Source organism: Castor canadensis, chromosome 15 (assembly GCF_047511655.1).
Source record: "Castor canadensis chromosome 15, mCasCan1.hap1v2, whole genome shotgun sequence".
NCBI lineage: Eukaryota > Metazoa > Chordata > Mammalia > Rodentia > Castoridae > Castor > Castor canadensis.
In genome coordinates, this window is record NC_133400.1 from 19,242,533 (window position 1) to 19,266,700 (window position 24,168).

Consider the following 24,168-nt stretch of genomic DNA (forward strand, 5'->3'; position numbering starts at 1 on the left):
CTGCACCTTGAAAACCAGGGACAAGTCACAGTTTTTAGAAGAAATAGATGAATGAATGGGTTGTTTCCAATGCCAAACTAAATGTCATTCAACCTACAGGAACCATAGGTGTAGACATTTTCAGTAGTTAGGATCCTGGGGGTTGATATTGGGGAACCCTATGTTCATATGTTGCAACCCAATCCGTGATGTGACGAAATTGAGAAGAGAGGTCCTTAAAGGTGAAATATCATGAGAGCATCATGTGTCACCCTGAAGTAAGGACACAAGGAACCGTCTTTCCATCTTTGATGCAGGGAGAAAGCCCTCATCTGACAACAAATCTACGTGCACCTTGACCTCAAAACCTGAACACTTTTGTATTGCTTTTAAAGAACCCAGCTTATGATTTTTTTGTGTTTTTTTATTTAAAAGGAGGAGGGTTATTGCACTGTTTCTCTCAGATAACTGAATCTCCTGGGCTCATGCAACCTTCCTTTCTCAGTTTCCCCAGTAGCTTGGGTCACAGACACACACCACAATTCCAGGTTACAGCTTTTGATAATTCTGTTATAGCACCTGAACTCACTAAGACCACAGGGTTTTTGTAACTGGGGTTTCTATTGGTCCCTTACAGAATCAAGAGAACATGGGACTTTTCTAGAGGTGTACATGGATTTTTGACCCCCTGATGTAGGTAACATTACTCAAAGCATCTTCTTTATTTGAATGGATTGGGGATTTGGAGGATAGGGAGAGGGAGAGAAGGTGGGAAGAGGACAGAGGTGAGCCTGAGAGGAAGGAGCCAGGGTCAGCGTTGGGTGGAAGAGTGTGACCATGCACTGGGCCTCATCCATCCACATTTTCACATGGGCATTTATTGAATGTGTCTAACAAGAGAGGGCTCAGGCCAACTTGGCAATGAACATCATAGTAAGTGATTTATAAGTATAGGCTGAATGCATGGCTGTGTGAGTATGGGAATGTTGTAGTCAACCTCAGGCTGATGCCATCTAAACTCAAGCCCACTCCCTTCCTGCACACCATTTTCTACAGTTCTGAGTGACTCATTTTAGCCCTATAAGTTCCGTGATCTTCTGAGGCAGGGTCTTGGTCCAGAACTGCAGCTTGTCAGCCTTCAGGACCTGGGCCACAGCAGGCTGGATGTCCAATTGCAAGTACTGCTTATCCTGGTCAAGCAAAGGCCAGTAAGGCAGATCCTCTCTGCTGGCATTCTGAGGATCTGTCATCCTTTAGGGTGGGTGGGGTTCATTCTGATACCAAGCCAAGTCATCAGCCCCCAGATCTTGGTCTGGTAAAGCAACCAAGCAGGTCAGGGGTAGAGTGTGAAGGTTACATCATATCCTGATGTAGTAATGGAATAACCTCCCATGAGCATTTGCTCCTCATGGGGCAGGGCCAGTTGGCCTATTTTTCCCCAACTTTTCTGAGGAAGTCTGTGATAGTGCCATAGTACTATGCACCAACTCTAAAGTCACTTTGACAAGGGACAAATGACAGGCACTCACAAGGTGTCCTCTGAGTGGGTTAGAGAGGGTTCAATTTCATGAATAAAGACCCATGCATGGGAATGAGGCCACCCCATATAGGGATAGTTCTCGATGAGCACAATGCAGGGAAACTGGGGTGTGTGGAGGTGCTCTCACCCATTCCAAGCAAAGTTGGCCCAGTACTTCATCATCCTTCTGCTTAGCAGATCCTCCTCCTCAGTGAAGTCAGCTTCATAGAGGTGCGGTCACCAAATCATGCCACCCAGTCATGCTCCACTCTCAACACTCTGTATAACCTGGCTCTGGGCACCAGGCCACGTCTCGTTCCCGCCCCTAACACCCTTCCCCAACCTTCCCTTATTCATCCTGACCTTGAGCTGCATCTGTCCTGAGCTCATTCCTTACCCAGCTGTCCCTTCCTTCCTCTCACCCTGGGAAGTCATTCAGGAGCAATCATGCCTTTGAACCACTCCCCCCTCTACACCTATACCTGACAGTATGGCAGGTGCAGGAAGTGGAAGGAGCACAGGCTAGAGATTGAGGGAGCTTGGGTGCTAACCCCAGTGTTGCCTTTGACCTATAAGAAGGTGCACTCCTGATTCTGTCTCTTTTTGAACCTCAGTTTTCCTCCACAGGACAATGAGGACAGTCATACTTCAGGGACCTAAGCAGGGTCCATCCTAATTCCTGGAAATGAAGAAAACTCACCATTGCTGTCCAAGAAGCATCCAAAGACAAAAGACACCTAACGCCATGGTCAGCCTTCATGTGGGGTGGCTTGATGTCCTTGAAAAGGCTTGACCAATGCTGAAACTCATAGAAGTAGACAGGGGCATGGGAACCTAGAGGTGTGGACAGGTTGGGGTGTGGTATCAGTCACCTGGAGCTGACCTTCCTCACCATTATTATTATTGAAGTGTTAGCTAGGTCCATGGCTGTCTGGAATCTGGATGATGAGGTGGGAGCCCAGGCTTTAGCAGGCCCAGTGGGAAGGGCCTTGGTTCAGTTATTGCCTTGGGCTTCCTAGCTGTGTGGCCTTGGAAAAGTCACTGACTGTTACTGACTCAGTTTGTCTTCCCTAAAATGCAGTGACATCTGTCTCTCACATTAGACATGAGAATGTGTGGGCCATTGAGTGCTTGGCACTCAGAGCTGATAAAGACATGGATGGGGACCAGGACGCCACAGCGCTCACCTGGGTCCCACAGCTCTGAGCTCCTTATGGCAATCAGGCTTCAGTCACAGATGTACTCATGCTGAAAATGTGCACTTGGAGCACAGGCATCACAAATACAAAGTCCTCCATGATCTCGTGGAACTGGTCTCAGAGGGTCTGAGGGTCCTCAGTGTCCCCCATGTATTCTTTCATCAAAAGTTCACCACACTCAGAGGGAACCCCTAGCCCAGGGGAATCAGGGAGAGTCATAATAGGCAGAATCCAGGCATGGTAGCTGCAGCTTCAGGGTGGAGAGGTGGGGTCTAGGATGGGATCGAGTATACTGGGCAAAGGACAAGATGTGGGGTGGCCTTAACTCAAATACACACATACCACACCCTTTACTCCCATTCTTTTGTGGCACTGGGGTTTGACCTCAGGACCTCATACTTGCTCGGCAGTCACTTCAGCATTTGAGCCTCTTCCCCAACCCCATCCCACCCTTTATTCATGGAGGTTACTGCATGAGCAAGATATCTTGGGATATCTGTGCAATGCAAACCAGTCCTGGAATCCTCAGTCACCATGTGGCTGTCATATTCTGTATAATAGCCGGCAATGTTTCTCTGCTCATTTCCAGTATGGTTTGATTTTACCCCATGATCTGGATGGTGGAAGGAACGTCTTAGTTTGGGGTGGCATGGATCAAAAGTCATGAAGTCACATACCACTAGGCCCTCCACCCACTAACTACATGAGCTCTCTATGGTCCCAAGAAGCTGGGACTTAGACTTACCATGGGGAGGACAAAGCCATACTCATCATTGTGGACACCAATGATGCTGGGGACAGGTTGAAAATCAGCAGAGGCCAACAGGGGTGCCTCTGGGGGTGCCTGGGTAGGAAGACTCAGTCTACAACACCAGGTATGTCTTGAAGGGCTGAGGTGGCATTCAAGGTCAAGAATCAAGGCCAGGTGCAGGACATTTTCTGATGTCCTTGAGTCATTCCACCCATTCCACATTCTTCTCAGGGTGCTCACACCCCTCCTAATAGATCCTATACCTGGTTTAGTGTTTCTAGGTCCTATTTTACATTGATGTTTCAAGGACACGTAGTCATGGAGAAGAAGTAATTGGTTGAGAGTAGTAGGGACTGGCTCCAACACCCTATTTATATCCCTCTTCTCCCACACTCACTTCATTCAAGCTTACCTTGTTAGCCAAAATCTTCTCATCACTCTTGCCTTTAGACAGTCCACCAGGGCCTCTAAATCCACCTGGTCACAGGAAGACAGGTTGGCCACCATCTGTAAAGAAAATAATCAAGGTCTGCCTCATCTGTTCAGAGAGAAAAGACTTTTCCCAGACCCTAACTCAGTGCATGTGTCCCCACATCTCATATGGGACAGTTTTGGATTGATGCAGGTTGATATTGCTCCAACTTCTCTGACATTCAGAAACTCCAGTAGGAGGGACCACCCCAAATTTCACAAGGTTCTGCCCATAATGGGTTGTCCAGGGTGGTAGCTTTCTTGGCCATGGAGCACACTCAGTCTTTGTGAGGCAGAAGGGTATATATGGTGACCCTTGAGACATTTAGCAATTCCCAGGATGAAGATATTTTCCAAGGCACTCGATGGAGCCAGTGACTCTGAGGGTAAGGGTGAGGCAGAGGGTCTGGGTTGGGCTGAGGAGGGCACAGACTGAGTAGGACACCTCAAAGGTGTTGGAGATGAGGATTGGCGGCAGAGCCACCACTTTCCATGATGGCACCATGGAAGAGTCCTTGGTACAAGGGGAACACTACTTGTGAGGACACACTAGTGCCACCTGCAGACTCACCAAAAAAGGTAATGTGGTTAGGGTTGCCACTGAAACAGCGAAGTTTCTCCTTGACCAGCACAGGGTGGCCACTTGCGCAAGGTAGCCCAGGTTGCCGGTGACGTGCTGGTCTCCAGAGCTGAGAAGTGGTGAGACTAGGGTCAATGGACTGTCTGGTCCTACTCAGTTCTTTTGTCCAGTGCAGTCCCATGCTCACCTGAAGAAGCCCAGAACACCAAGGCCATACTGGATAGGGATCACCACTGCATTCTCAGTGGCTGCGAATATGGAACCATCATGTATGGAACCCGGGCTTGCAACCAGTGTACCTGCATGGATCCACACAACCACTTGGGTCTATCAAGATAGCCATCAGTGGCTCTGTCCCACCCAAACCCATCTGAACTGCTCCCTACCATATTCTCTCAGGCTCTCTGCACCTGTCCCATAAAAAGAAACTCTCTGTCTTCCCTGTTCAGGACCATGAGTGAGGAACTCAAGATCAATCGTGTAACTTTTGGGTACCCCATGAGCTTATATCTGGATTAGTGACTCCAAGGCTGTTATAATGGTTCCACATTGGTGCCCATCAAGTGGACGAGGCTGCCCCACACCTGCTCTGTGTGAGTGGTCCTGAAGGGGCTGGCTGAGTTTTGGCTTGTGGGTGGAGAGAAGCACATGAGAGTTGGGTCTGCCCAGTCAGCAGTTGGGCATACTGTAGGTGTTGCTGCCTCTTTACCTTTGTCACCTCAGCGTTTCAAAAGAACTAGTGCTGCCAGCACTGACTTCACATATTACATGCCTGTCACACTGTCCTCAAATCGCCACCTCTATTCTCTTGGCTTTGCCCAACCCATGGTATGAGGCTCAGTGAGGGACCTTGGGGCTTGGACCCTCATTCGGCACTCAGCTGTCAGCAGTGGGTCCCATGTGCTGAGATAGGAAGCATCCATCCACCAACCCTGCCAGTTATGCAGCACACTAAGAGGACTTCAGGAACTGGAATGAACATTTAGAGCCTGCACAGATGTCACACTGGAGGTTGCAAGAAACGCCAAGAAGAAAGATCCTCCATGCAAGGAGTGAAAGGAGAGGAGCAAGGAGAGAGCCATGTATCTGTTACCAGATCTTGAAACGGCAGTCCTGCCTGGAGTTGGCATTAGGAATCAAAAGTCACCTATAGGCAGTCCTGGTAACTGCTGAAAGTGGAATGGGTACATTGGGGTTTTTCTACCTTAAACTGGGACACTCCTGGATACTATGTACCCATCAGGCAGCATGGATCCTCTGCTTCTGGGTGCAAATAGGACCACAGTTCCCTGCTGTTTTGTCATCTGCTCCATCTCCCATGTCCATGGTGCTTTCCTTCTCCCAGTATCACTTTCTCCCTCTGCAGAAATTGGTAGGTCTTGTTTCCATTTGAGAAGTAAAAAACCCAAACACTCTGGAGAGACTAGTGTTCCCCAGCCTGATGAGATCCTTGTGTATTATCAAGTTTATGCCACCTGGGGGACTGAGACCGAAGTGGCAGTCACCCACAGGAACCACAGATGGCAATTTACCAACCCCTTTCCAGGTACAAAGGTGCATCCCTCATCCTTGGTTATCATGCTGTCTCCCCAAGATGCCTTATAGAAGGGGACCTCTGTCCTGTAGCTCGCCATGGGCACAAGCCACTGATTTCTGATACTTGTTACAGACAAGGACAAGCTTACAGACATGTTCCTGTTAGAGAGAAGTCCTCTGTGGAGCCAGGGGCTTGTGTGTCCCCAAGGGCTACAGTGCTAACCTTGCTGAGGACCCTTTCATGTCAGGTGCCTTTCTGGCCTAAAGAGTGACACATTCACAATCAACTGGAAGCATGAAAGTTGTTATTATTATTAATATAATAATTATTATTACCCATGCCACAGTCATAGTCACACCCAGAGGAGGGAAATGTCCCAAATCCTGCCAGTTTGCCAGAGGCTTCTGCCTTGCAGGTCCAGTGAACACGAGAGGCCCTCATTCTGGACTCACTATTTGGAGTCCTAAGGCATTTCTAAGCTTAGGGGTCCACCCTGGGAGCCTTTTTGGGGGTTTTGGGTGGCTCAATTTTCCCACGCTCTTCTGTCATCTCCATTGGCTCTTCCCTCTCTGGAACCTTCCCTCACAGGTCTCAGGGTTTGCTCTGAACAGTGTGACAATCTAAGCCCTAGCCCTGTTCCCCTTTTAGGAGTCTCCCTGGACCAGGAGGGGGAGTAGCAGGAGCACCCACATCACAGCATTCTGCCAGGCAGGATGTCTGCACAGAGGCATGGTTGGAAGAAACAGCTAGTCACTGCTGCCTTGAAGCACAGTGCAATTACTGACAGGCAGAAGCATAACAGAGATTCGACCAGGCAGGAGTTTGGACCCAGCATGAAGTAAGTGGGGTCACTCAGGGTGAGATCGCCCACCTTTTCTAGCTCAGCATTTGACCTCCTGCAAAGGTGCTGTGGCTCCACAGCTCATGAGATAGGAGGAGTCTGTCCTATTGGGGTCACTATGTTCACTGAGCAGGAGGTTATAATGGACAAGCCAGGACTTCTGCTCTGAAGAGAAGCAGGCTCAGGACCCTACAGATGGACAATGGGATTCACTTTCCAAGGGCCTCAGGCAGCCCCTTGAGCGATCTCAGGGAGCTGTGACCTGTACCTTCCATCCGGAAAATCCTCCTTGCCCTCAAGGATTCATAGTCTGCTTGGTCCCCCTTAAAGGTCCTTGTCCTTAGAGTCATGGTCTGAGGTTCTGCACAAACCCCTTCCTATTTGGAAATGACTGTTTCATTAAATTATAGTTTTGACAGGCACTTATTATGCACCCACACCTATACTCCCTTGTACTCATTTGGCCTATATGGCTGAAGGACAACAAGTCATGGAGAAGAGGACTGAAACAAATAGGATCGAGGTCAAGGCCATCTGGGCATAAATTGAGACATGATCTGAAAATGACCAAAACACAAGGGCTGGTGGTGTGGCTCAAGTGCTAAGATGCCTGCCTGGAAGGCATGAGGCCCTAATTTCGAGCCCTAGTACTGCAAAATAAAATAAATTAAATGAAATGTAAGATAAGTACTAAAAATCTAAGGAGATGCCAGGAATCCCCCTTGGGACAGTGTCCTGCTCATCACAGAACTGAAAGCCACACAGGGCATGTTCACAGCAGGAGCTCAGCAAGGCTCTCAGGATGCAGTGGAATATTATACAACAGTCCCCTGCACTCACAGGTCTTTTGCTTTTGACCAGAGCCCAGGCTTCATGTTATGCTTGTCTGTTATTTGCTGTCCATAGCAGGCAATGCCAGAATCTTCTCATTTGAACCCAAACGTCATGAGAACCCTGAGGGTGGGTTTAAGTGCAGTAGGTAAAAGAAGAGGAATTTTCTCTGGGACACTGGTCCCCTTCAGACCTCGGCCAAATTATCCAGGGAAACCACACAGGGAAGTCACAAGGTCCTTAGGACAAGGGATATTGTCTCTTAATGACACACAAAATACTTTAGAAGAGCAAAGAGGCAGACTGAGCACAATTTGGCAATTTGCATAATGGCATAAACTGTAAGAGAAGACATACACTGGAGGTCAAAAGACATTGTACGGACAATAATAATGTAAGAATGAAGATGAATCACACAGTGGACCAAGAGGGCAGGGGATGCTCAGGGGGTCAGAAAGTTGCCAGGGGAATTCTAACAGGCAGGAGGACACCTCCCTTAAAGGAGATTCTGAGATAAGAAGGGGACAGGAGTCTCTTCGGCTAGACATATCTGGACATTCTGACACCCAATGTCACTTACAGGACACACACGGAAATGTCACAGATTTGTTGTGATTGTGAAAGTGTGGCCTCCCAGTGTGTGCAGAACCACTGAGAAGAAGAGCACACCCCAGGTGACCTAATGAAGAACCCTCCTGGCTCATCAGGACCCTCCCCATGTGGCCCAGTTTCAAAGGCCAATGACACGCTCAGTCCTGCGTCTCACAAAACAGCATGTATTTCTGTTGGGCATGAGGCAGCATCTCACGGTACTCATGTTACATCAGTCAGAATGGACTAAGACTCTGCGGCTTCTGGGGTCCAGGGTTTTCACTGGCTTCTTGGAGAATATCAGGACAGTTGCTGAGGGGTGGGCAAAGGTTCAGTCACCCAGGATTGGGAAAGTTCTCTGATGACCTTGGCAACAGTGGAGGTCTTGGTAATTCTGAGGTAGGCAGGTGAAGATGTGAGAGAGTGTTGGAGAAGGTGAGGAGCAGAAGGTGACCTAGCTCAGTGGAGTTTGGAGGAAGGTGGGTATTCATTGGGGCTTTGCCACTAGCAGCTTCCTGGGGGAATTTACTGAATGTTCACACCAAGAGAGAGCACAGCAGGGTTGGCAATGGACTTCATACAGGGATTTTTATGAGTGTTGGCTGAATGCATGGATGAGAGGGGATGAATGGCTACGTGAAAGTAGGCGTCAAACCCCGCTCCTTATGGAGCATCTGTGTACCACAGGCTGACCCCAACTGCACTCAAGGCACCCCACTCCTCAACACAGTCTGCTACAGCTCTTCTAGATTCTTCTCAGCCCCCATGACCTTCTGGATACTATGAGGCAAAATCTTGGTCCAGAACTCTTGCCTGGAGGTCTTCAGGCCCGGACCATGGCAGCTGAATGAGCAGCTGCAGGCACTGCTCATCCTGGTCAAGCACTGGCCAGTAGGGAAGGTTCTCACTTTTATAGTTTTTGTGGACATGCCTTCCCAGCTTGGCATGTGGGATCACTCTGAGCCACAACTTCATCCCCTGATCTAGGTCAGATCATGAAACAAGTAGACCTGAGGCTCCTTCTCTGTAGACAGAGGAGGACAAGGTCAAGGTCCTAGCCAACCCATCTGTCTTACTTGTCCTTTTCCACCCTCACCATTCACTTGAAGCCTGACCTCCCATCCCAACTTGGTCCATTGTCCACCCACACCACCCAGCCCAAGCCCTCCCCTTACCCAACTTGCCCTTACTCATGGTTGGTCTTATAGACACTGAGTTGCCATTAATCAGTTTCCTCTTTTGTTAAATGGGTGCTGTCTGTCCCTTGGACTAGTCATAAGGATTTACTGACATGATCACTGTCAAGTGCCTGGCACTCAGGCTCTGAGAAAGGCAGGTATTGGTCTGGACAGAACAGAGCTCATCTGGGAGTACTGCTCTGAGCAGCTCCCAGGGCAGTCGTGCCTCATTACAGATGTACTCATACTGAAAGTGTGCTGTTTGCAATGCAGGAGTCATGATGGTGTTGTCCTTCATCATCTCTAAGAACTGGGGTCGGTTGGTCTGGGGATCCTCAGTGTCCCTCATGTACTCTTCCATCAGCAGGTCACCATACTCAGGAGACAGCATGTAGCCCATGGAGGGGTCAGGATAGGCGGGCTCCTGGCAGCAGCCTCAAGATTGGGACATGGGGCCTGGGATGAGATGAGGAATAGGGGAAAGGGCGAAGCTCTGGAGCTCACCGAGTAACCCAAGCTTAGCTCACCTCTGTTACCTCTGTTCCTGGGGTTCCCTGTATGGGCAGGATATCTGGCATGTCCTTTCCATTGTTGCTGTCCCTGAAGGTCTCTCACCATCTGTGCTGACCTTCTCTTCAGGACGCCCTGTAGCATCTCCCCATTTTCTTCTGAGAGTCACAAGTGGCTGTGCTCTGCATTGTAAGGGAGAGTTTGTATTGTATTTCAAATTGGCCAAGACCTTCAGGAGAGGCATCTCAGACACCTGGTGTGATGTGCTGGAAGAGTGGCTCAAGCAGTAAGAGAACTTGACTTGGAAGTGTGAGATCCTGAGTTCCAACCACAGAGCCACCAAAAACAAAACTAAAGAAAGCAAAACACCTTTTATGAATCCATTCTACCATGAAGTAGTGTGAGGAAGTGGAAAAGCATGGTACCAGAAAGGGGGTGAATCTGTGACCCTTTAGGTGGAAACCAAGGATAAGAACATGCATGTATTCTTAGCCAATGTCCTAGGCTCTGTGTGTAAGACCTGTGCCCTGATGGTGTCTGTCATAGAGCCAGGTGTGAGTGGGATAGAAATATGTTCTTTCTCTCTCTCTCTCTCTCTCTCTCTCTCTTTCTTTTCAGTGGTGGTAGTTCTGGGGTTTGAACTCAGCACTTCACACTTGCTACGCAGGTGTTCGACCATTTGAGCTCTAGTCCCAGCCCAAGGCAAAACACTATTTAAAAGGGGAGCTAATTAGTGATAGTTGGCAGAACTTCCTGCTGAAGGTCCTGGAGACTTCAGAAAGCTTGGTCACAACAGGCAAAGGAGGAAGGCCCAAGCGGGGACTGGGCAGACAAAGAATGGGGTCAGGAGATGGGCAGATCCCACAGTGGTTCCCACTGGCCTCACGCTAATGAGGGCTGCCAACTCTATCAGCTCCTCTCTTCCCAAGCACCTTTCTTCCATACTCTGTTTTGCATCTGCACAGTTCTGTACAAATCGGACCCTGGTTCCTGTCACCCTCACAGGAGCCTCACCCTGACCCCATAGAAGGAGAAGCAGATGACCACAGGCCACGGTGCTCAGTTGCACTGAGTGTCAGTTTAGTAGCATGATCCTCTCTCAGGTCTAGGTCAGGACTGCAGAGCAGGACCAGCCTCAATGACAGGCAGCTGAGAGAAGGCTGGAATTTGCACCCAGCAGGAAGGAGACAGTGCTCAATTTGGGGCCTCTTAAGGTAGGATTGCAGGAGAGTGGTATAGAGCAGGCAGAGGTCAAGAGGAGCAAGTGGATAGCATGGGAGCGTGGCTGCCTCCCCTCTTCCCATGCCCCTATAGCCTCTTCTAAGCTGCAGAATGGCTTCTGCAGCACCTTCAAAATGCTAGGACCCTTGTTTCAAACCGGCAGTCAGTAAGTTCACTCTCCTTGCATTGCAGGACCAAAGAAAACATGGAGGACAAGAAGGGAAGAGCAGTCAGCTGTAATGAGACATCAGGAAGGCTTCCCTGATGAGGCACAGCACTCAGGATCCCAGGGATGGATGATGGCATGAATCTTTGAAAACTTTGAAAGGGCAAATGCAACCAGTTGAGCAGAGGCAGGGAGCCGTGACTCTCCCCTTCATCCTGAAATTGCTCCTTGCTCTCAACGAGTCATACATTATCCCTTCAAATGCTCTCCACTCTTTGATTCATGCTCTGAGGGTCTGCATGGATCCCTCCCTGCATGGACCCCTCATTGTCTGGGAATGGCTGTTCAATGGAAACACAAAAGGACCTATCCGCCTACTAACCCTACACCCACCTTGTGTCTCCCCTGCTTCTAGCTCCTACTGAGAACAAGTTCACTGTCACTTATCCAGCAATTAAGAGAGAACTTGCTGTTGCAGTGCTGTGATGAGATAGGGCTCTATGGACCTGGGCTAAGATTCAGGAGACAGGCTTATAACCACACTGGAGAACAATACATTCAGGTGTTGAAGATAGGTAGCAACAGGTTCTGTCATTCATGGCTGGTGTGGATGCAGAATGACCTAGTCATTTCAGAAGACAACCTGGCATTTTCTTTAAGTTAAATATGCATTTGTCATATGACTCAGCAATTCCATTCTCAGGTCTTTACCAAAAACATGAAAGTCATGTCTGAAAATGTACATAACAGCTTGATTAAAAATTACCTAGACCCATGCATGGTGACATTTGCCTCAAATCTCAGAACACGGGAGGGTCACACAGGAGGATGGGATTTTGTGGCCAGTCTTCACTATACAGAAAAAAATCTGTCTTAAAAAATTGAACTCATGACAAAACAAAACATCCCCAAGCAGAAGTTACTCAGATACAACAATCCCTGTGGTGTGTGCACACATGGAATGGTTCTCCTCAGTAAAAGGAAGGAAGTGTTCCTTGAAACTCAAAGACATTGTGCATGGTGACAGAGAAAGGCACAAATGATTCCTTTAATACAAAGTGACAGAAAGGTCTGTAACTTTTCCAAACTGCGTATAGTTTCCAAACTGTGTACAGTTTCAAAATTGCAATTGACAGAACGCAATTGGGTGTTTGCTAGGAAGCAGGGTCCAGGACATAGTAAATGTACAGGGGTGTGAGGATGAGCACTGGGGTGCAAGAAGTGTCCTGATACTGGATGTGGGGGTGACTCCATGCCCCATACATTTACATAAATTTACCAACTATGCAGGTATATGGGTGAATTTAATTACATGTAAATTCTTCCTCAATAAAGGTCTAATGAAATAACTGCTGAAATGCGAGAAGTTCCCCGGGAACCCCCTCTGGAAGCATGTTGTGCATCGGCAATCCTGCAGCCACACAGGGCCTTGTGTGCAGCAGGAGCTCAGTGATGTCTCAGGACACAGTGCAGGAGTCCTGTCACTCACACTTCTCTTGATTTTGTCCAGCTTCTTACTACAGTCTTCATTTATCCTTGTCTGCTACCTACCTGGTACACTAGGCAACATGGGAATCTTCATCTTTCATCCTAACAAGTCCTGAGGCCCTGAGTTGGGTTTCAATACAGTGGATGAAAGAAATGGGATGTGATCTGGCCCCAGAAGACTTGTTGGTTAGAGGTAGGACATGGTAGATCCTAAGGTCTATAGGAAGAGGGACACAGCCTCAATTACACAGAGGAAATTGCTTTGGGGAGGTCAAAGAAACAGTGTGAGTACAATTTGGCATCTTTGTATATAACATAAAATGCAAGACAAGATTTATAATGGGAGGGGTTCAAAAACAGTGTAGGAACAAAAATAATGGAAATATGAAAAATAATCAGCTGGAGAACCAAAGAGACTAGGGGATGCTCGGAGGGTCAGAAACTTGCAGGGGAGCTCTGAAAGGCATGAGAACACCTCCTGGGATGGACAGACCTCAGGGAACCAGGTGATAGAAATCACTTCTGCTGAACACGTTTAGCCTTTCTGACCCCTACCACATTCCATCCTCAAGGACACTTCCCACAGACAAATTCAAAGATGTGCAGTGATCACGTGTTTGTGGCCTAACACTGTGTGCAGACCACAGAGAATAGGAGCAATCTTCAGGCTACTGAGAAACACACCCGCCTCTTCGCGGTACCCCTGAGATGGCAAATGTTCAAGGGGTTAAGGGACTTGCCCAGTCCTGCTCCTTGCAATCTAGGGGACAGTCACAGTTTTAGGAAAGAAATAGAAGAATGAGTGGGTTGTTTCAATGCCAATGTAAATGACATTCAATCTACAGAAGCATAGTTAGGGACATTTTCAGTAGTTGGGTTCCTTGGGGCTCATATTTGGGAGCTCTAGGTACTGTTGTCTGACAGACTGTGTACTTCACATTCATATGTTGAAACCTAATGTCTGATGTGATGATATTCAGAGTCCTCAGGACTTTGCATGATATTCAGATGATATGCACCTCCTTAGGAGGTGATGAACTCATGAGGATCATCATTTATAGTTTCCAACACGTTTGGACACAGGTGCCATAATTTCTCCAGAGACAGTTCTCTTATTCCACACCAAATCTGGTTAACCCTCACCATGGAATTCTCAGTCTCCAAAACTGTGAACAAGCTGCTCTTCCTTTTAAATAACCAGCATATGATTATTTGTGGCTTTGTTTTTGAAAAGCAGGGGGTTATTGCAATGTTTCTCTGAATACCTGGAACTCCTGGGCTTGCAACCCTCCTGTGTGTCTCCCCAGTAGCTTGGATTTCAGACCCTCCCCACAGTGCTGGGTACTTCTTATGATAATCCTGTTGTACCAGCTGAACTCACTAAACCCCAGGGCTTTTAGTACTGGGGTTTCTATTGGCCCCTTACAGATGAGAGAGAAAACAGGACTTTTCTCGAGGTACAGATGAGATTTTTGACCCCCTGATGCGGATAACATTGCTCAAAGCAGCGTCTTTATTTAAATGGAATTGGGGATTGGGAGGATAGGGAGAGGGAAGGCTGGAAGAGGAACAAGGTGAGCCTGAGAGGAAGGGGCCAAGAGCCAGTGTTGTGTGGAATAGTGTGATCATGCATTGGGCCTAATCCATCCACATTTTCATATGGCCATTTATTGAGTACGTCTAACAAGAGAGGGCTCAGGGCGATGTGGCAATGAACATCACACAGTGAATTATTTATAAGTATAGGCTGAGTGCAGGGATTTATGACTACCGGACAGTGGGAGTCAACCTCAGCTCCTACCTGGTTGTGTGGGCACCTCTGGCTGATGCCATCTGAACTCAAGCCCACTCTCTCCCTGGACACAGTGTGCTACAGCTCTCAATGATTCTTCTTAGGCCCTGTAAGCTCCATGATCTTCCGGGGTAGGGTCTTGGTCCAGAACTGCAGCCTGTCGGCCTTCAGGGCCTGGCCCAGTGCAGGCTGGATGTCCAGCTTCAAGTACTGCTCATCGTGATGGAGCCTAGGCCAGTGGGGCAGGTCCTCACTGTTGGGGTTCCTGTGGACACAACATCACAGTAGGGTTTGTTGGGGACATTCTGATACCAGTCCCAGATCTCGGTCCGGCCAAGCAACCAGCAGGCTAAGGGTGTGTAGAGACTGAAAGTCACATCCTATCCAGACAAAGGAAAGTAAGGACCCGGTGTTTGGAAACTGACACAGCCAATTGGCCTATTTGTCCCTTCTTCTCTGACGTAGGCTCTGGTACTGACATAGTACACTGGACCAACTTTCATGTCTCTTGGACAAGGGCCAAATGACTGGCACTCACATCGTCACCTCCTCCTGGTGGGTTGGGAAGGGAACAATCCTATCATTAAGGATGCATTCATAGTAATGAGGCCATCCCAGAGAAGGGGAGTGCTGGATGAGCCCAATGCAGGGATTGGGGGATGTTGGGGTGCTCTCACCCATTCCGAGCAAAATTGGCCCAGTACTTCATCATCCTTCTGCTTAGCAGTTCCTCCTCCTCAGTGAAGTCAGCTGCATAGAGGAGGACAGGTCAAGATCTGGCCACCATATCAGGGCACCCCATCAGGCTCCACCCTCAACACCCTCCAAACCTGACCCTGGACCCCAGGCCAAGTCCCGTTCCCTCCCCTAACACTCAGGGCCAGGCTCTCCTTTGCCCTTCGCTTATTCATTCCAACCTTGAGCTGTATCTGTCCTGAGCTCATTCCGGACCTAAAAGCCCCATCTCTCCTCTAACTCTGGGATATCCTTTAGGAACAATCATGCCTTTGAAACACCCCCCAAAAACCCATTTGGGACCCTATGGTAGGTGAAGACAGTGGAAGGAACACAGGCTAGAGTCTGTGAGAGCTTGGATTGTAACCCAAGTGGTATTTTGGGGCTATAAGTAGGTGCACATGTGATTCTGTCACTTTCTGAGCCTCAGTTTTCCACTTGTGGACAGCAAGGACAATCACCCATCTGGTCCAAAGCAGGGTCGTCCCAATTCCTGGAAATGAAGAAAACTCACTATTGCTGTTCAAGAAGTATCCAAAGACAAAAGACACCTCATCGCCATGATCAGCCTTCCTGTGGGGCCGCCTGATGTCCTTGAAAATGCTGGACTGATGCTGGAACTCATAGAAGTAGACAGGGGCAAGGGAACCTAGAGGTGTAGACAGATTTGAGTGTAGTGGTCTGTCACCTTGAACTGTCCTTCCTCACCATTACTGAAGTGTGATCTAGGACCACAGCTGTCTGGAATCTGGATGATGAGGAGGGGAGCACCAGGCTGGAGCAGGCCCAGTGGGAAGGCCTTGGTTCAGTCATGGTCTTGGGCTTCCAAGCTGTGTGGCCTTGGAAGAGTCACTGGCTGTTATTGACTCAGTATGTCTTCTGTAAAATGTGGTGAAATCTCTCTCACATTAGCCATGACAATGTGCTGATATGTGGAACATCAAGTGTGTGGCACTCAGAGCTGATAAGGATATGGATTGGGACCAGGACACCATAGAGCTCACCTGGGACCACAGGTCTGGATTCCCCAATGTCAGTCAGGCCTCAGTCACATATGTACTCACGCTGAAAATGTGCTACTTGGAGCGCAGGTATATCAAATGTGAAGTCTGCCACCATCTCATGGAAATTGGCTTCGAGGATCTGTCGGTCCTCAGTGTCCCCCATGTACTCTTCCAGCAAGAGACCACCACAACCAGCAGGCAAGTCCTATCCCAGGAGAATCAGGGAGAGTCATTATAGGCAGAACCCAGGACATGGAGCAAAGTGCCTCAGGGTGGGGGAATGGGGCCCAGGTGTACTGGGCAAGGTCCAAGCTGAGGATTGGCCCCACCACAAACACTCACATCCTTCATCTTTTCTTGCGGTACTAGGGTTCCTCAGGCCCCATGCTTTGGTCATGGGTTCTAAGCACTTGAGCCCCAGCATTAGTCCAAGCCCATCCTTTATCCCTTGAGTTTACTGCACCAGCAAGATGTCTTGGGATATCTCTCCATGGCATCCAACCCTGGATCCTCACTCACCATGTTTGCTGTCATGCTCTCCATAATAGCAGGCAAGGTTCCTCTGTTGATTTCTTTTATGGTTTCAGTGTAGCCCAGGTACTGGGTGTGGAAGGAGACTTTAAGTAATGCCATGAAGCCCTATACTGCTAGGCCTCCTCCCCACTACATGAGATTCCTAGGGTCCCAGGAGTTGGAAGTGAGACTTACATTGGGGAGGACAAAGCCATATTCATCAGTGTTGACACCTATGATGCTGGGGACAGGTTGAAAATCCGCAGGGACCAACAGCTCATGGGGATGTCTGGGTAGGAAGGCCCCATCACCATCCAGGTATGGTCTTGAAAGGCTGAAGGGGCATTCAAGGTCACGGACCCAGGTCAGGCACAGGACATTTTCTAAGGCCCTTGATTTAATTTTCCCATTCTAAATTCACCCCAGGATTCTCACACCCATCCAAAAAGATCTTATATATAGTTTAGTCTCTCTTGGTCTCCATTTGCATTCATGGCTTAAGGGAACCATGTCATGGAGGAGAGGTCATTATTTCAGTGTAGTAAGGACTGACTCCTCAAACCCTGTGTATTGTCCCTTTCCCCATACCCACACTATCAGCCTGACCTTGTTAATAGCCAGAATCTCCTCTTCACTCTTGCCTCTCAAGCAGTGTACCAGGGCCTCTGAGTTTACCCACCCACAGGCAGACAGTTTGGCAACCATCTGTAAGGAAACAGGGCAAGGGCTGACTCATCCTTTCACACAGGAGAAAGTTTTTCCCAGACTCCACCATGCTCCATGTGTCAAGATATCTCCAGGGTACAGTGTATGGCTTGCTGCACATGTGAAATTGTTTCCACATCCCTGATGTTTAGAGGTCAGGGCTACATAGGACACCCTAACTGTTTACAAGTTTCTGCTCATGAAAGCGGCCCCAGGGTGGCAACTTTCCTGACAAGAGAACACACTTAGCCTCTACGAGGCAGGGGGTGTGCATTATAACCTTTGAGCCCTTTATCAATTCACAGGACAGTGACGTTTTCCAAAGGACCTCCATGGAGACAAAGGGGGAGGCAGATGTAAGCTAGGGTAGTTGAGGTCACTCACTGTGTAGACCATCTCAGAGGAGCTGCGATGAGGTCTGGCAGCAGAGCCACCCCACTCTCCATGATGGCACCATGGAAGAGTCCTTTGGACATGGGGGACACAACATGTGAGGACACACTAGTGCCACCTGCAGACTTGCCAAAATGGTGACTCTGGCAGGGTTGCCCCCGAAATGGGCGATGTTCTTCTGGACCCTACGAAGGGTGGCCACCTGACCTGCATGCTGGTCTCCAGTGCTGAAAATTGGCAGAGACAAGGGTCACAGGCCTGAACTGGGCCTACCGACTTCCCACTCTCCTTTCAAGGCCTAGGCTCACCTGAAGAAGCCCAGGACACCCAGGCGGTACTGGATAGCGACCACCACCATATTCTCAGTGGCTGCCAGTATGGAAGCATCATATGAGGAAGCCATGCCTGCAACCAGTGCACCTCCGTGGATCCACACCATCACCTGAGGAAATAAGACAGACATCACACGTTCTGACCCAGCCCATACCCTCTCTGGCCTCTCCCTATACTGCTCACGTCGGCCTGTGCACCTGCCCCTGTAGAAAGAACTATCTCAGTTCTCCTTGAGCTGGACCATGCATTAGGGACATAAGACCACTCAGTAAATATTTTGGGGCCACCTCTTGAACCCAATCCTGGAATAATGGCTCCAAGATTGCAAAATGGTTCCATTATTCTCTACACATGTGTAGAGAAAAGAAAAATGGTGTTTCTCTGAGTGGCTCACTTAACATTAATGGAAATGTCACCTAACCTCATTGGCACAGTAGATGGTCCATGGCTGAGGACTTGGGTGATGTCAAAGATGAGCACTTGGGCACCTGCATGGGTTCTCTCGGCCCAAGTTCTTAGAGTGAGCCCTCTGTTCATAAAAAGGCTAAGGCCTCTGACCTCTGACCTCTTGGAGTTGTCAGGCCTCTGTGTTCCCATACTATGGTTGCTTTCCCTTTCTGGGTGAAAAGACTTTGTGGACATGGCAGTGAGAGACTTCTCCTCAGGTTCACATTACATTGGGAGCCAGGTGATCTTGGCTCATTCCATCTCCTTGTAAATAAAGGTCCTCTGTCCCTAGGTGACCATGGCATATCACTCACAGGCAGGTTGGAGCCATCATGGGCATAGGCAGGTGAGTAGATGTTGAGATACAGGCAGTCCGCAGACATGGAAACAGGAGGAAGGGTCTGCTTCAGCTGCTTCAGAGCGTCTGTATTCATTATATCAGAAGTTTGCAGACACCTGGTGAAAATGGCAATCACTTTTTCCAGGTACTGTACAGTGGCCAATCTTAGACCCAGGTGTTAGATTTGCTCTCCTCAGCCCTTAGACTCTGCTCTCTTTATTCTCTGACACACAGGTGAAGAAGTCCCTCCCCAGCAAGGTACAAACCACAGGCTCTAGAGGAGCTATAATGGAGCAAGACTCAAGGGAGGCCTCAAGGTTGTTGAAGGCCTTGGATCTCACATCTACTGAGAATGGGAAATCATGACTCCTAGCAGTCTCTACAGGATCCATTGACTGCAAATGTTGACATTCACTCCTTTTACCTGGAACAAGGGAGCAGCCACCTCAAGACCCACCACACCACTCACAAGTACTGCATGAATGACTGGGGACCTCTTTCCCATAGGGAAGTAGGACAATCCTTATCCCAAGTGTAGACTAACAGGAACATCAACCCTCCCACAGAGTCTCCACCTGGAAGCACATAAACGAGATCCTTTTCTAATGGCTCCTGGCTCTGCAGGTTGGCACAATTCCTGTGGAGAGTGGATTTCCAAGGAAGCATCACTGCTGCCCTGCTTAGGATCCTGCAGTATCTGTTGCTGGAGCCAGGAGCTCTCACAAATCATGGAGCCAACCTGGACATTTCCCATAGACACCTCCCCTGGTGCTGAGAACACCGGGAACACCCAATTGTGTCTCTGCTCCTACCACAGCACCCGGAGCTCACATGTCCAGGTACCAAGCCCTGAGTTTGAGCCTGGCAGGGTTGCTCCACTCTCTCAACCTTAGCCAATTCACTGGAAAAATGCATGTGGAATCCTCCCAAGGCAGAGGGAAAACATCTGTGAGTTCCGATGGAAGAACCAGTAGGCCTAGTCCAGAGGTCAGGGGGCCCTACCCAAAGGCCTGAAGTTCCCTGGGCCCTGGGAGAGCTTACATGGCTGGGTGGGAGGTCCCATCCCTCACACCACTCCAAGGTGCAGCAGGCTTAGGGGGCGCAAACTGCAGCAGTCCTACAGGTGGCTTGGCAAAGGGAATTCCCAGGAAGGTGTGGACCCCACATTGGTGCCCTTCACGTGGACGAGGACTGCCCCGCACCTGCCCTGTGAGAGTGGTGCTGATGGGTCCGGCTGAGTTCTTGACTGTGAGTGGAGAGAAGCACATGAGAGTTGGTCCTGCCCAATGAGATGTCATGCACGCTGTGAGTGTTGCCACCTCCTTGCTACTCCCAGGTCTGCCCTTGTCAAGACGCTGGTCCGCAAACATTGGCTTCACATGGTTTCTCCTTTTAACACTGACCCTCCCACAGCACTCGCTACTTAATTCTATTTTCATGAAAAGTTCAAAATTTTATATCACTAAGAGGGGCAGCAGATTGGTGTCTAGGGCTTAGGTTAGGGGTTGTGTTTGGGGCTTGGGGAATGGATGTAGTTAATTTTGTGAATGCTCTAAACAGCATGAAATTCACAATATGTTCACAGCCCAAGGGAATTTGATTGTTCTTCTGTAGAAGCCAGGAGTGTGGTGTAGACAAGTGCCAGTTACTATACCTCCATCTCAGTGAGTTCATATCCCTGGCTTCATTCAATCTTGCAGATTGAAAATATTAAAAACAAGCTAACAAAGAACTCTGTGCATGTGTTGACACACACAGACTTTTTGTTCATGTTCCCTAAACAACATAGTGTAACAATATGTATATAGCATTCACATTGAAGTAGTCACTATATGCAACCTGGAGGCTTTTCAAAAGCTACAAGCTCAGGTTACATGCAAATACTAGGCCATTTGTAATTTTTTGTGCCATTACAGTCTGAACTCAGTGCATGAAGCTTACAAGCAGGCACTCTATCACTTGAGCAACTCTACCAGATGTTTTCTTTTGAGTTTTGTTGAGATAGAGTCTTATGAACTATTTGCCTAGGGCTGGTTTTGAACCATGATCCTCCAGCTCTCTGTTCCATATCCCATTTTAAAGTGGAGTCATCAGTGAGGTCTTGCCTAGAATGCCCTGGGGACTTCCCAGATCTTGACCAGGAATGGGTAAGATAAGGAGTCCATCAGTGGTGGCCATGGGTGGGGAATTCTTAGGGCAGATTAGATTGGGGAAATGGGGGAAGATATCTTCAGGTCCCACACCAGGGGATTTAGGGAAGAGTGAGGTCAAGGGTTGCACATACATTCTGGGCATCGAGCCCTGAGAGCATGAACTTCTGATAAGATCCTGGAGAGTACGTGGCACGCAAAGAGCACATTCCCATTGCTCTGAAAGCAAAGTCATTACTTTGTCCAGGTCAGGTTCATAGTATGAAATGAACCCAAGTGGTCTCTCCTTTCAGCTTTGAGATGTGGTACCAGGGGTTTGTGAATCCCTTCAGGGCCAGTAACCTTGCCTGGGGCCTATTTGGAGAGTGGCAGGGGATTTTTCTGGCCCAGGAGATGTCACAATCAGAGACAAATAGCACTATGAATGTATTATCACCATCGTGTGCTGACCACAAATGCAGGAGGAAAAGGTTCTAAATCGCACCCCAGGTTTCTGATCTGCCCTCCTAGTTCTTCACAACCCACCTCAATCACCTGCCTATTCAGTGATGTGTCTTCAGCCAGCCCTGACCCTCTCAGCTTCAAGGACCACCCTAGGCTTTTGGACATGTTAGGTGGACACAAAGTTCCCACACCTGAATTTTTATCACAGGTGTAACTGGGACCAGAAAAGGAAAAGCCTTTCTGGATAGCTAGCTTGTCTTCTGGCCAGGATACTCTGCTGATTGATTAAACTGACTCTCTTTCCCTCTTTATCTAATTGCTGGAGAATCTGGTAACAAAGGTTAACTCCCTTTGTTCTTCAATTACCCCGGGGGTCTTCTACCCTTTATTTCTTCCTGACCACCAGAGCAGTAAACCTTCCAGCCAAGGTAAAGCTTTAGAGAAGTGGTGACAGACACCTAGAGAATCACGGCCAATAACCTAGGTGGACACACAGGAAATCACTCATTCAAGTCACCCCCTGAACTCTCCTTGAAAAGGTGGACATTTTCTCTCAGACGTGGGATGACAGAGGTTTAAGGCCTTGACTCTCCCTTTCCTCATGCTTGTTCCACAAATAATAAAATTTGTTTACTCTTCCTCAAACCCAGCTCCCATGAGCTGCACAGTGTGGCAGATCTGACCCTAGTCCCTGTCATCCCCTGCAGAAGTCTCAGCTTGGACCTGGAGAAGGAGAAGCAGAAGCCCACAGGCCACGGTTTTCAGCCACATAGGCAGTTGTTCTAGCTGCATGGTTGACTCGCCGCACTGTGTCCGCAGTGTTTCATCCTGACTGGAGTTTGGACAGGGAAGGGGTAGGAATAGCGCCAGGTGGGTGCTGCATGATAGTAGCAAGTGAACAGGCATCAGTCCCAGGAAACGAGTGGCCAGCAAGTAGTGTATGGCTGCCACCCCTCTTCCCATGCCCCCTTTAGATCCTCCAAAGTTTCAATGTGCCTTCTGCTTAACTCAGAGATACCTGGAAGCCCCTACACAGAGCTACTCACTGCATGATCATTGTCTCTGCAGTCTGAATCCTAGTGAGTAGACTATAAGGAGTGAAAAGAGGGAGCAAAAGGCTGTAATTGGAGAAGCCAGGAGGGCATCTCTGAGGAGGTGTTTGCTCGGGATCCCACAGGTGGACAATGTCTCCAACCTTTGATGAGGTGAAGGGAACTGCTTGAGCAAGTACCTTTTAACTAAGTAATTGCATCCTTCATCTGCAGAACTCCTACAGACCATCAGCATGCATTGCACTCATCCCCTTCAACAGTTCCTTATCTCTTAGAGTCCACAATCTGAAGGCCCTTCCCAACTCCGCCTTGGCCCTTCTTTTGTAATATACTTGAGACTGTGGTACTTCAGCAGGTTCCCATCACCCCTGACCCAATCCAGTGCACAGTTACTTATCCACAGGAACATCATGAAATGGGAGCCTGTTGGTTCTGGCACTAGGAACTAAGTAGAGCTTTGATGAGCCACGGGTGTCAGGGCCTCTCCTGGAGATTCTGAGCATCCTGAGGGCTGTGTGGATGTACGGCTGCCATCCTGGGACTGAGATCATCCACCCAGCCTGACTTCCAAGAAGAAACATCGTTAAAGTCAATCTCAGACAGCCAATAACCAACAACTACCTGCTCCCTGAAAACCAACAACTACCTCGGCGTTCCTGCCCCCATAGGCACTCAGAGCCCATCCGGCACAGTTTTTGTCCCTTCTCAGAGCCATGGTGGCAGCAACCGCATTTCCCCGGGACTGAGGGGCCAGGAGCCTGGATCACTGCTTCTCCTTGACCTTGCCCATTCATCAAGGCCTTCTGTCCATTCAAGGTCTCCCATCCAATATTGCAGTCCCTGTGTGGGCAGAGCTCTCCCTGCCCTTAATATTCCTCACCTAATTACAGCTGGGCTGTGGGGGCTGAAAGATGCCCACTCCTCCCATACTGGGTCATCTCTTAGCTCCTTCATGTTAACTGGACAGCAACAGGGTTTCTCCCTCATTCCTAGTTCTGTGACTACTGTCCATCTCATGGGCAGGGTGCTCTCGTGCTCAGCCACTTCCACTCCACCAACTCATTGACTTTTACCATGGCCAAGATCATAATAAATTCATGCAGTGAATAAGTCTCAGAAGTATATCAGCACAGAGGGAGAGAGAGTAAGAAAGAGAGAGAGAGAGAGAGAGAGCAAGAGAATGCGCACTATGGGGAAGGAGGTTGGAGGCAGAAGCTCAAAGTTTAGATTTCATGTACAGTGACACACCCATTCGATCAAATCAGTTGTAAGACCCATAAGAGCAAATGGTCAGGAGCACATTGAACAACTGGCATCGACTTGGCATCTGCACAGTTTATGCAGATCTGACCCCGGTTGCCATCTCCTCCATATGAGCCTCACTCAGTCCCAGCAGAA

At 48.8% G+C, this 24,168-nt stretch overlaps 1 pseudogene; it reads right to left on the minus strand.

Annotated features, from left to right (window-relative positions):
* Positions 1–14,732: 14,732 nt before the first annotated feature.
* LOC141410482 (pyrethroid hydrolase Ces2e-like) lies at positions 14,733–22,510 on the minus strand (annotated as a pseudogene).
* Between the last annotated feature and the right edge of the window lie 1,658 nt (positions 22,511–24,168).